A 12,591-nucleotide genomic window follows, 5' to 3' on the forward strand; every position below is an offset into this window, starting at 1 on the left:
CCTCCAGAACCTGTTCTTCCCAAAATAACCTTTAGTAGAGAATGAATAGAAACATCAATGCGAAAGCATTATAGAACTCATGGGCAACAAAACGCGGCTTGTTGTCCATCTTTAACAGTCGAACAACGCCAATGACGGCATCAGCATATCTGCAAGCAAGCACAAGAGAATAAACAGAGGACCCATTCTATACGTAGACACCCATTAGCAAGTAGGGTGAAGCGTTTAGGGTAAAGTCCTCGTGGTGGCATATACCGCATGAGTCATCCTGGAAAAACAATCCCATATAAGAACTTCGTATACGTAGACACCCAATAGCAAGTAGGGTGAAGCGTTTAGGGTAAAGCCCTCCTGTTCGCATATACCGCATGAGTCACCCTGGAAAATCCATATCATGGAGGAAGAACCCTCAGTAGGGAAGGCATTGGTCCGCCGTCCAGGTGCTGGCTGCTGGCCGCAGGTGCAGGAGGCTCGGTCTTTGTGCAAAGCCGTCATCGGGTATTCATTCGTCCCAGTGCCATGCGGCCCTGGCAAGGCATTCGTGGTTCTGGGGGAACTTCGGATACGCCAGGTTGTAGCAGACCCCGTCGTCCATCATAACGGCCCTCCTCGTGTTCGCGATCGCCGAAAACATAGGCTCTTGTGCGCATGGCGACTCCGGCCATTTTAGCGGCGCAGGTCGCGGCCATAATCCCCGTCCCCTTCCCCATTGCCGAGCCTCCTCTTGTCGAGTGGGCGAAGTGGGTCCTCTTGGCGGTTGGGGCCTTGCTGTGGCCACAGGAACTACCGAAGCACTGGCGGTTCCAGATACGGCAAGGTTCCTTCTCGAGAATGTTGTGGTCCCGGTCGGGGAAGGAACTGCTGCTGAGGCATCACTGCATCCTGCTCTTTCTGAAGTTGCCCACGTGGAAAAGAAAGTTCGGGTTGCGAATGAAGTTCCTGTCCAGGTGCCGATTCCTCTTTTGCGTACAAGTGCTCATTCCACAGCTGTGTCATAGCTCCTGCTGAGCTCGTCGGGGATGCCCTGGCTCTTGCGGCTGTTGAGGTCGTGAGCGCCAATGGACCCTGTGATGCGTCTTACCAAGGCCAAGGTGGAAGATTGAGTGGTCTAGATGAAACACAATTAGCAGAAATACTTTGCAAGACTTTCAACGAGGACGCAACGATGACAGCGAAACCTCAGGCTGTGATGCGTCGCAAGCAGCAGTTGGTGCGGTTTCGGTGAAAGAGAAGGGCTGACAACAAATAGAATTCGTTGGCTGACGAGCTGCGCCTCCAGAACCTGTTCTTCCCAAAATAACCTTTAGTAGAGAATGAATAGAATCACCAATGCGGGAGTAATATAGGACTCATGGACAAAAACAACCCGGGTTGTTGTCCATGTCAAACAGTCGAAAAACTCCAATGACGGCATCAGCATAGCTGCAAGCAAGCACAAAAGATTAAACAGAGGACCCATTCTATACGTAGACACCCATTAGTAAGTAGGGTGAAGCGTTTAGGGTAAAGCTCTCCTGGTCGCAGATAGGTCCTTAGTCATCCTGTAAAAACCATCCCATATAGTTAGAACTTCGTATACGTAGACACCCAATAGCAAGTAGTGTGAAGCGTTTAGGGTAAAGCCCTCCTGGTCAATATATACCGCACATGTCATCCTGGAAAAACCATATCATGGAGGAAGAACCCTGAGTAGGAAAGGCATTGGTCCGCCGCCCAGGTGCTGGCCGCAGGTGCAGGAGGCTCGGTCTTTGTGCAAAGCCGTCATCGGGTATTCATTCGTCCCAGTGCCATACGGCCCTGGCAAGGCATTCGTGGTTGTGGGGGAACTTCGGATACGCCAGGTTGTAGCAGACCCCGTCGTCCATCATAACGGCCCTCCTCGTGTTCGCCATCGCCGAACACATAGGCTCTTGTGCGCATGGCGACTCGGGCCATTTTAGCGGCGCATGTCGCGGCCATAATCCCGGTCCCGTTCCCCATTGCCCAACCTCCTCTTCTCAAGTGGGCGAAGTGGGTCCTCTTGGCAGTTGGGGGCGTTGCTGTGGCCGCAGGAACTACCGAAGCACTGGCGGCTCCCGTTACGGCAGGGTTCCCTCTCGAGAACGTTGTGGTCCTGGTCGGGGAAGGAACTGCTGCTGAGGCATCACTGCTTCCTGCTCTTGCTGGAGTTGCCCACATGAAAACGAAAGTTCTGGTTGCGAATGAAGTTCCTGTCCAGGAGTCGATTCCTCTTTTGCGTACAAGTGCACGTTCCACAGCTGTGTCATAGCTCCTGCTGAGCTCGTCGGGGTTGCCCTGGCTCTTGCGGTTGTTGAGGTCGTGAGCGCCACTGGACCCTGTGAGGCGTCCTACTAGGGCAAGGTGGAAGATTGAGTGGTCTAGATGAAACACAATTAGCAGAAATACTTTGCAAGACTTTCATCCAGGACGCAACAATGACATAGAAACCTCAGGCTGTGATGCGTCGCAAGCAGCAGTTGGGCGGTTTCGGTGAAAGAAAGAAAAGGCCTGACAACAAATATAGTTCTTTGGCTGACGAGCTGCACCTCCAGAACCTGTTCTTCCCAAAATAACCTTTAGTAGAGAATGAATAGAAACATCAATGCGAAAGCATTAAAGAACTCATGGGCAACAAAACGCGGCTTGTTGTCCATGTTAAACAGTCGAACAACGCCAATGACGGCATCAGCATATCTGCAAGCAAGCACAAGAGATTAAACAGAGGACCCATTCTATACGTAGACACCCATTAGCAAGTAGGGTGAAGCGTTTAGGGTAAAGCCCTCGTGGTCGCATATACCGCATGAGTCATCCTGGAAAAACAATCCCATATGAACCTCCTGCATGTTTGTAAACAAACGAGGTGGCGCTGCAGTCGCTAGCGAGCTCGTGGTAGGCAAAAGACCAGGGAGTGCCGTCGCGGAGAGGTGTTGAGCGCGGGTTTTCAAGGCTTGTAGGCGCGCTTTCAGCTTCTGCGAATCACAGCAATTGTTGATGTTTACAGCTTAGTAATTTCTTGAAGTACACGAGCTCGCGTTGGCCACGTGCGGTGTATTCAGAGAAATAGTTCGCCATTGTGTATTGTATATATGGTTAGTAGTAAACAAAGTGTTTCTGCCGTTGATTTCTACGCTAGACATTGAATAAAATAGGAAGTTTTTGGCACTCTGCTCTAGCCAGAATGATTTTGCTTCGGAACAGTAGTAAGAGGATGTGCTGGCGATCTTTCGGCGGAGCAGATGTGCGCTCACCGTCTGCTGACATACGTAGGTGTCGTGCTGTGCGAAAAGTGGGGACAGCGTAGTGTACTTATTCTCCTCTGGCTGTCCCGCTTAAGCGCTGTTTTTATCCGCAGGATCACGCACCAGCCTGGCCGACTTCTCCCCGTGTTAAACTGGTCGATTTGGTGAAAATGTTTGATTTCTGGAATTATTTTTTTTCTTAGCCCTGGGGTGTTCTGTTTCGTGACGAAAAATTATAGCGAAATATTCAGTAGAAATTTATAAAGTACTCTTTCGAGATGCGGTGTCGTCGAAAATTGTGAGGTAATTCCTTTGAGGCTTTCTTTGTGTTCAGTGCCGCATTTCTTTGACCAAAGCGCGAAGAGGCCAAAAACGAGGAAATAAACGTTAATTATAAGGTTCGTTTTCTGACCTTTCACATTTTCTGCGATTGGTATCACTCACACCTTCGTAATATCGTAACGCATGAAAATAGAATGATTCTATTTGTCCCAAACGATTCCTGAGACGTTGAGGAATGTAATTTATCTCTCGATCTTTTTTCCTACAGGTGCAGTATTATGTCCGTTATTTTTGTAAGAAACGTTTTCACATAAATATGCATGCATAAGTACATGATCATCTAAAAAAGAAGTAATAGCGTCAAATACAGAACAAGGCTTTGTATAAACATTAGTTAGGACCTTGAGGTGACTTGACGAGGGTGTTAATTATAATTACCCAAGAACTGCACCAGGTATAGCTAAAAATAAAAGGCATTACCGAAACTAGCGTAGCAATTTCATATTTGCACCAAATTTAGTTTCATATCGCGTGCATAAATAACGAAAATACTTTTCATTGCCGCACCCCCTCTCAATCTCGACACGTCTGTTAGTAGCACGCCTGCGGCTGCTTCTTTCCAAACAAGCTTCGGGGTCATGGACTGCATCATGAAACATGACACATGCATGATTCAATGAAAAAGCATATGGCTTTTAGCACACTTAAGGTACGCTATTCTAAGCAAGCCTACGTGACCGCGCATGAACTTACCAGACTTCTTTCTACTCGAATCAAATAATTACGTCTGTCATATTAAGAAACACTTTCTAGTAAATATCAAATGCCATAAAACGTGTCATTAAAACATGCTGTGCTATTAACAAAAGAACGCATTCCTTGGGAGCGAGTGAACCTGCCGGCGGGGGCCCCGTGCACACCGGCTCAAGGTGATAAATGCGTGCGCAGCTACATACGTGCTTTTTTTCATTGCGCAGTTATAAGCGTACTATGCTGATGTGCAGGTGAATGAACGCAGTAACTTACATGCTATTAAGCACATTGAGTGGCAGTGCCGATCGACTCCCAGCTTCGCGCTTTAGTACCGCGGCCCATTCCCCGTTAGCCAGTTTACTAATGCGGTATTTATCGCGAGGAGCCTATCTGGGCTAATTTAAATTTCCTTTTATGCTACTACGTGGATCAAACAGTGACGCAGCTGATCAATACATGCGGCTTCTGCAGTGCGCAGGCATGATATGTAGCCGCCGGTAACTGCAGCAGCTGCGGTAGGCACCGGCTGGCCGTAGCTGTTTTGCCTACCACGCGAAAGTCGCTGCTGACATCAGCGCCACCGCATCTTCGTGACGTCGCCGGGTGAAGGAGGTCCGTAGGAAGAACTTCGTATACGTAGACACCCAATAGCAAGTAGTGTGAAGTGTTTAGGGTAAAGCCCTCCTGGTCAATGGCAGTTGGGGGCCTTGCTGTGGCCACAGGAACTACCGAAGCACTGGCGGTTCCAGATACGGCAGGGTTCCTTCTCGAGAATGTTGTGGTCGCGGTCGGGGAAGGAACTGCTGCTGAGGCATCGCTGCCTCCTGCACTTTCTGAAGTTGCCCACGTGGAAAAGAAAGTTCGGGTTGCGAATGAAGTTCCTGTCCTGGAGCCGATTCCTCTTTTGCGTACAAGTGCTCATTCCACAGCTGTGTCATAGCTCCTGCTGAGCTCGTCGGGGTTGCCCTGGCTCTTGCGGTTGTTGAGGTCGTGAGCGCCACTGGACCCTGTGATGCGTCGTACCAAGGCCAAGGTCGAAGATTGAGTGGTCTAGATGAAACACAATTAGCAGAACTACTTTGCAAGACTTTCAACGAGGACGCAACGATGACAGCGAAACCTCAGGCTGTGATGCGTCGCAAGCAGCAGTTGGTGCGGTTTCGGTGAAAGAAAAGGCCTGACAACAAATAGAGTTCGGTGGCTGACGAGCTGCGCCTCCAGAACCTGTTCTGCCTAAAATAACCTTTAGTAGAGAATGAATAGAAACACCAATGCGAGAGCAATATAAAACTCATGGACAAAAAAAACCGGGGTTGTTGTCCATGTTAAACAGTCGAAAAACTCCAATGACGGCATCAGCATAGCTGCAAATGACGCGCAAGAGATTAAACAGAGTACCCATTCTATACGTAGATACCCAGTAGCAAGTAGGGTGAAGCGTTTAGGGTAAAGCCCTCCTGGTCGCATATACCGTATGAATCTTCCTGGAAAAACCATATCATGATGGAAGTACCCTGTGTAGAGAAGGCGTTGGTCTGCCGCTTAGGTGCTCGCTGCTGGCCGCAGGGGCAGGAGGCTCGGTCTTTGTGCAAAGCCGTCAACGGGTATTCATTCGACCCAGTGCCATACGGCCCAGGCAAGACATTCATTCGTGGTTCTGGGGGAACTTCTGATACGCCAGGTTGTAGCAGACCCCGTCGTGCATCATAACGGCCCTCCTCGTGTTTGCGATCGCCGAACACATAGGCTCTTGTGCGCATGGCGACTCCGGCCATTTTAGCGGCGCATTTCACGGCCATAATCCCGGTCCCGTTCCCCATTGCCCAACCTCCTCTGGTCAAGTGGGCGAAGTGGGTCCTCTTGGCAGTTGGGGGCGTTGCTGTGGCCGCAGGAACTACCGAAGCACTGGCGGCTCCCGGTACGGCAGGGTTCCCTCTCGAGAATGTTGTGGTCCCGGTCGGGGAAGGAACTGCTGCCGAGGCATCACTGCCTCCTGCTCTTGCTGGAGTTGCCCACGTGGAAAAGAAAGTCCTGGTTGCGAATGAAGTTCCTGTCCAGGAGCCGATTCCTCTTTTGCGGACAAGTGCTCGTTCCACAGCTGTGTCATAGCTCCTGCTGAGCTCGTCGGGGTTGCTCTGGCTCTTGCGGTTGTTGAGGTCGTGAGCGCCACTGGACCCTGTGATGCGTCGTACCAAGGGCAAGGTGGAAGATTGAGTGGTCTAGATCAAACACAATTAGCAGAAATACTTTGTAAGACTCAACCACGACGCAACGATGACAGCGAAACCTCAGACTGTGATGCGTCGCAAGCAGCAGTTGGTGCGATTGCGGTAAAAGAAAAAAGGCCTGACAACAAATAGAGTTCGTTGGCTGACGAACTGCGCCTCCAGAACCTGTTCTTCCCAAAATAACATTTTGAAGAGAATGAATAGAAATATCAATGCGAGAGCATTATAGGACTCATGGGCAACAAAACCCGTGTTGTTGTCCATATTAAGCAGTCGAAAAACTCCAATGACGGCATCAGCATAGCTGCAAAGCAAGCACAAGGGATTATAAAGAGGACCCATTCTATACGTAGACACCCAATAGCAAGTAGGGTGAAGCGTTTAGGGTAAAGCCCTCCTGGTCACTGATACCTCATGAGTCATCCTGTAAAACACCATCCCATATAGGAAGAACTTCGTATACGTAGGCAAGTAGGGTGAAGCGTTTAGGGTAAATCCCTCCTGGTCGCATATACCGTATGCGTCTTCCTGGAAAAACCATATCATGGAGGAAGAACGCTGAGTAGGGAAAGCACTGGTCCGCCGCCCAGCTGCTGGCCGCAGGTGCAGGAGGCTCGGTCTTTGCGCAAAGCCGTCATCGGGTATTCATTCGTCCCAGTGCCATACGGCCCGGGCAAGGCACTCATTCGTGGTTCTGGGGAAACTTCGGATACGCCAGGTTGTATCAGACCCCTTCGTCCATCGTAACGGCCCTCCTCGTATTCGCGATCGCAGAAAACACAGGCTCTTGTGCGCATGGCGACTCCGGCCATTTTAGCGGCGCAGGTCGCGGCCATAATCCCGGTCCCGTTCCCTATTGCCCAGCCTCCTCTTGTCGAGTGGGCGAAGTGGGTCCTCATGGCAGTTGGGGGCCTTGCTGTGGCCGCAGGACTACCGAAGTACTGGCGGCTCCCGATACGGCAGTGTTCCCTCTCGAGAATGTTGTGGTCCCGGTTGGGGAAGGAACTGCTGTTGAGCCATCACTGCCTCCTGCTCTTGCTGAAGTTGCCCACGTGGTAAAGAAAGTTCTGGTTGCGAATGAAGTTCCTGTCCAGGAGCCGATTCCTCTTTTGCGTTCAAGTGCTCGTTCCTTAGCTGTGTCATAGCTCCTGCTGAGCTCGTCGGGGTTGCCCTGCCTCTTGCGGTTGTTGTGGTCGTGAGCGCCACTGGACCCTGTGATGCGTCCTACCAAGGGCAAGGTGGACGATTCAGTGGTATAGATCAAACACAATTAGCAGAAATACTTTGTAAGACTTTCAACCAGGACGCAAAGATGAGATCGAAACCTCACGCTGTGATGCGTCGCAAGCAGCAGTTGGGGCGGTTGCGGTAAAATAAAAAAGGCCTGACAACAAATAGAGTTCGTTGGCTGACGAGCTGCGCCTCCAGAACGTGTTCTCCCAAAATAACCTTTAGAAGAGAATGAATAGAAATATCAATGCGAGAGCATTATAGGACTCATGGGAAACAAAACCCGGGTTGTTGTCTATGTTAAACAGTCGAAAAACTCCAAAGAAAGCATCAGCATAGCTACAAAGCAAGCACAAGAGATTATAAAGAGGACCCATTCTATACGTAGACACCCAATAGCAAGTAGGTTGAAGCGTTTAGGGCAAAGCCCTCCCGGTCGCAGATAGCTCATGAGTCATCCTGTAAAAACCATCCCAAATAGTTAGAACTTCGTATACGTACACCCAATAGCAAGTAGTGTGAAGCGTTTAGGGTAAAGCCCTTCTGGTCAATATATACCGCACAAGTCATCCTGGAAAAACCATAACATGGAGGAAGAACCCTGAGTAGGGAAGTCATTGGTCCGCCGCCCATGTGCTGGCGGCTGGCCGCAGGTGCAGGAGGCTCGGTCTTTGTGCAAAGCCGTCACCGGGTATTCATTCGTCCCAGTGCCATACGGCCCGGGCAAGGCATTCGTGGTTCTGGGGGAACTTCGGATACGCCAGGTTGTAGCACACCCCGTCGTCCATCATAACGGCCCTCCTCCTGTTCGCGATCGCCGAAAACATAGGCTCTTGTGCGCATGGCGACTCGGGCCATTTTAGCGGCTCAGGTCGCGGCGATAATTCCGGTCCCGTTCCCCATTGCCCAACCTCCTCTCTTCGAGTGGGCGAAGTGGGTCCTCTTGGCAGTTGGGGGCGTTGCTGTAGCCGCAGGAACTACCGAAGCACTAGCGGCTCCCGATACGGCAGGGTTCCCTCTCGAGAATGTTGTGGTCCCGGTCGGGGAACTGCTGCTGAGGCACCACTGCCTCTTGCTCTTGCTGAAGTGTCCCACGTGGAAAAGAAAGTTCTGGTTGCGAATGAAGTTCCTGTCCAGGAGCCGATTCCTCTTTTGCGTACAAGTGCTTGTTCCACAGCTGTGTCATAGCTCCTGCTGAGCTCGTCGGGGTTGCCCTGGCTCTTGCGGTTGCTGAGGTCGTGAGCGCCACTGGACCCTGTGATGCGTCGTACCAAGGGCAAGGTAGAAGATTGAGTGGTCTAGATCAAACACAATTAGCAGAAATATTTTGTAAGACTTTCAACCAGGACGCAACGATGACAGCGAAACCTCAGGCTGTGAGGCGTCGCAAGCAGCAGTTGGGGCGGTTGCGGTAAAAGAAAAAAAAAGGCCTGACAACAAATAGAGTTTGTTGGCTGACGAGCTGCGCCTCCAGAACCTGTTCTTCCCAAAATAACCTTTAGAAGAGAATGAATAGAAATATCAATGTGAGAGCATTGTAGGACTCATGGGCAACAATACCCGGGTTGTTGTCCATTTTAAACAGTCTAAAAGCACCAATGACGGCATCAGCGTAGCTGCAAAGGAAGCATAAGAGACTAAACAGAGGGCCCATTCCATACGTAGACACCCAACAGCAAGTAGGGTGAAGCGTTTCGGGTAAAGCCCTCCTGGTCGCAGATACCTCATGAGTCATCCTGTAAAAAACCATCCCATATAGGAAGAACTTCGTATACGTAGGCAAGTAGGGTGAAGCGTTTAGAGTAAAGCCTTCCTGGTCGCATATACCGTATGAATCATCCTGGAAAAACCATATCATGAAGGAAGTACCCTGAGTAGGGAAGGCATTGGTCCGCCGACCGGGTGCTGGCTGCTGGCCGCAGGGGCAGGAGGCTCGGTCTTTGTGCAAAGCCGTCATCGGGTATTCATTCGTCCCAGTGACATACGGCCCGGGCAAAGCATTCATTCGTGGTTCTGGGGAAGCTTCGGATACGCCAGGTTGTAGCAGACCCCGTCGTTCATCATAACAGCCCTCCTCGTGTTCGCGATCGTCGAAAGCATAGGCTCTTGTGCGCATGGAGACTCCGGCCATTTTAGCGGCACATGTCGGGGCCATAATCCCAGTCCCGTTCCCCATTGCCCAGCCTCCTCTTGTCGAGTGGGCGAAGTGGGTCCTCTTGGCAGTTGGGGGCCTTGCTGTGGCCGCAGGACTACCGAAGCACTAGCGGCTCCCGATATGGCAGGGTTCCCTCTCGAGAATGTTGTGGTCCCGGTTGGGAAGGAACTGCTGCTGAGCCATCACTGCCTCCTGCTCTTGCTGAAGTTGCCCACGTGGAAAAGAAAGTTCTGGTTGCGAATGAAGTTCCTGTCCAGGAGCCGATTCCTCTTTTGTGTCCAAGTGCTCATTCCACAGCTGTGTCATAGCTCCTGCTGTGCTCGTCGGGGTTGCCCTGGCTCTTGCGGTTTTTGAGGTCGTGAGCGCCACTGGACCCTGTGATGCGTCCTACCAAAGGCAAGGTGGAAGATTGAGTGGTCTAGATCAAACACAGTTAGCAGAAATACTTTGTAAGACTTTCAACCAGGGCGCAACGATGACAGCGAAACCTCAGGCTGTGATGCGTCGCAAGTTGCAGTTGGGGCGGTTGCGGTAAAAGCAAAAAAAGGCCTGACAACAAATAAAGTTCGTTGGCTGACGAGCTGCGCCTCCAGATCCTGTTCTTCCGAAAATAACCTTTAGAAGAGAATAATTAGAAATATCAATGTGAGAGCATTGTAGGACTCATGGGCAACAATACCGGGTTTTTGTCCATTTTAAACAGTCTAAAAACACAAATGACGGCATCAGCGTAGCTGCAAAGGAAGCATAAGAGATTAAACAGAGGGCCCATTCTATACGTAGACACCCAATAGCAAATAGGGTGAAGCGTGTAGGGTAAAGCTCTCCTGGTCGCAGGTACCTCATGAGTCAACCTGTAAAAACCATATCATGGAGGAAGAACCCTGAGTAGGGAAGGCATTCGTCCGCCGCCCAGGTGCTGGCTGCTGGCCGCAGGTGCAGGAGGCTCGGTCTTTGTGCAAAGCCGTCATCGGGTATTCATTCGTCACAGTGCCATACGGCCCGGGCAAGGCATTCATTCGTGGTTCTGGGGGAACTTCGGATACGCCAGGTTGTAGCAGACCCCGTCGTCCATCATAACGGCCCTCCTCGTGTTCGCGATCGCCGAAAACATAGGCTCTTGTGCGCATGGAGACTCCGGCCATTTTAGCGGCACAGGTCGCGGCCATAATCCCGGTCCCGTTCCCTATTGCCCAGCCTCCTCTTGTCGAGTGGGCGAAGTGGGTCCTCTTGGCAGTTGGGGGCCTTGCTGTGGCCTCAGGACTACCGAAGTACTGGTGGCTCCCGATACGGCAGTGTTCCCTCTTGAGAATGTTGTGGTGCCGGTTGGGGAAGGAACTGCTGTTGAGCCATCACTGCCTCCTGCTCTTGCTGAAGCTGCCCACGTGGAAAAGAAAGTTCGGGTTGCGAATGAAGTTCCTGTCCAGGAGCCGATTCCTGTTTTGCGTACAAGTGCTTGTTCCACAGCTGTGTCATAGCTCCTGCTGAGCTCGTCGGGGTTGCCCTGGCTCTTGCGGTTTTTGAGGTCGTGAGCGCCACTGGACCCTGTGATGCGTCCTACCAAGGGCAAGGTGGAATATTGAGTGGTCTAGATCAAACACATTTAGCAGAAATACTTTGTAAGACTTTCAACCAGGGCGCAACGATGACAGCGAAACCTGAGGCTGTGATGCGTCGCAAGCAGCAGTTGGGGCGGTTGTGGTAAAAGAAAAAAAACCTGACAACAAATAGAGTTTGTTGGCTGAAGAACTGCGCCTCCAGAACCTGTTCTTCCCAAAATAACCTTTAGAAGAGAATGAATAGAAATATCAATGCTAGAGCATTATAGGACTCATGGGCAACAACACCCGTGTTGTTGTCCATGTTAAACAGTCGAAAAACTCCAATGACGGCATCAGCATAGCTGCAAAGCAAGCACAAGAGATTAAACAGAGGACCCATTCTATACGTAGACACCCAACAGCAAGTAGGGTGAAGCGTTTCGGGTAAAGCCCTCCTGGTCGCAGATACCTCATGAGTCATCCTGTAAAAAACCATCCCATATAGGAAGAACTTCGTATACGTAGGCAAGTAGGGTGAAGCGTTTAGAGTAAATCCTTCCTGGTCGCATATACCGTATGAATCATCCTGGAAAAACCATATCATGAAGGAAGTACCCTGAGTAGGGAAGGCATTGGTCCGCCGCCCAGGTGCTGGCTGCTGGCCGCAGGGGCAGGAGGCTCGGTCTTTGTGCAAAGCCGTCATCGGGTATTCATTCGTCCCAGTGCCATACGGCCCGGGCAAGGCATTCATTCGTGGTTCTGGGGAAACTTCGGATACGCCAGGTTGTAGCAGACCCCGTCGTTCATCATAACGGCCCTCCTCGTGTTCGCGATCGTCGAAAGCATAGGCTCTTGTGCGCATGGAGACTCCGGCCATTTTAGCGGCACAGGTCGCGGCCATAATCCCAGTCCCGTTCCCCATTGCCCAGCCTCCTCTTGTCGAGTGGGCGAAGTGGGTCCTCTTGGCAGTTGGGGGCCTTGCTGTGGCCGCAGGACTACCGAAGCACTGGCGGCTCCCGATATGGCAGGGTTCCCTCTCGAGAATGTTGTGGTCCCGGTTGGGGAAGGAACTGCTGCTGAGCCATCACTGCCTCCTGCTCTTGCTGAAGTTGCCCACGTGGAAAAGAAAGTTCTGGTTGGGAATGAAGTTCCTGTCCAGG

Source organism: Amblyomma americanum, chromosome 1 (genome assembly GCF_052857255.1).
Source record: "Amblyomma americanum isolate KBUSLIRL-KWMA chromosome 1, ASM5285725v1, whole genome shotgun sequence".
Classification (NCBI taxonomy): Eukaryota; Metazoa; Arthropoda; class Arachnida; order Ixodida; family Ixodidae; genus Amblyomma; species Amblyomma americanum.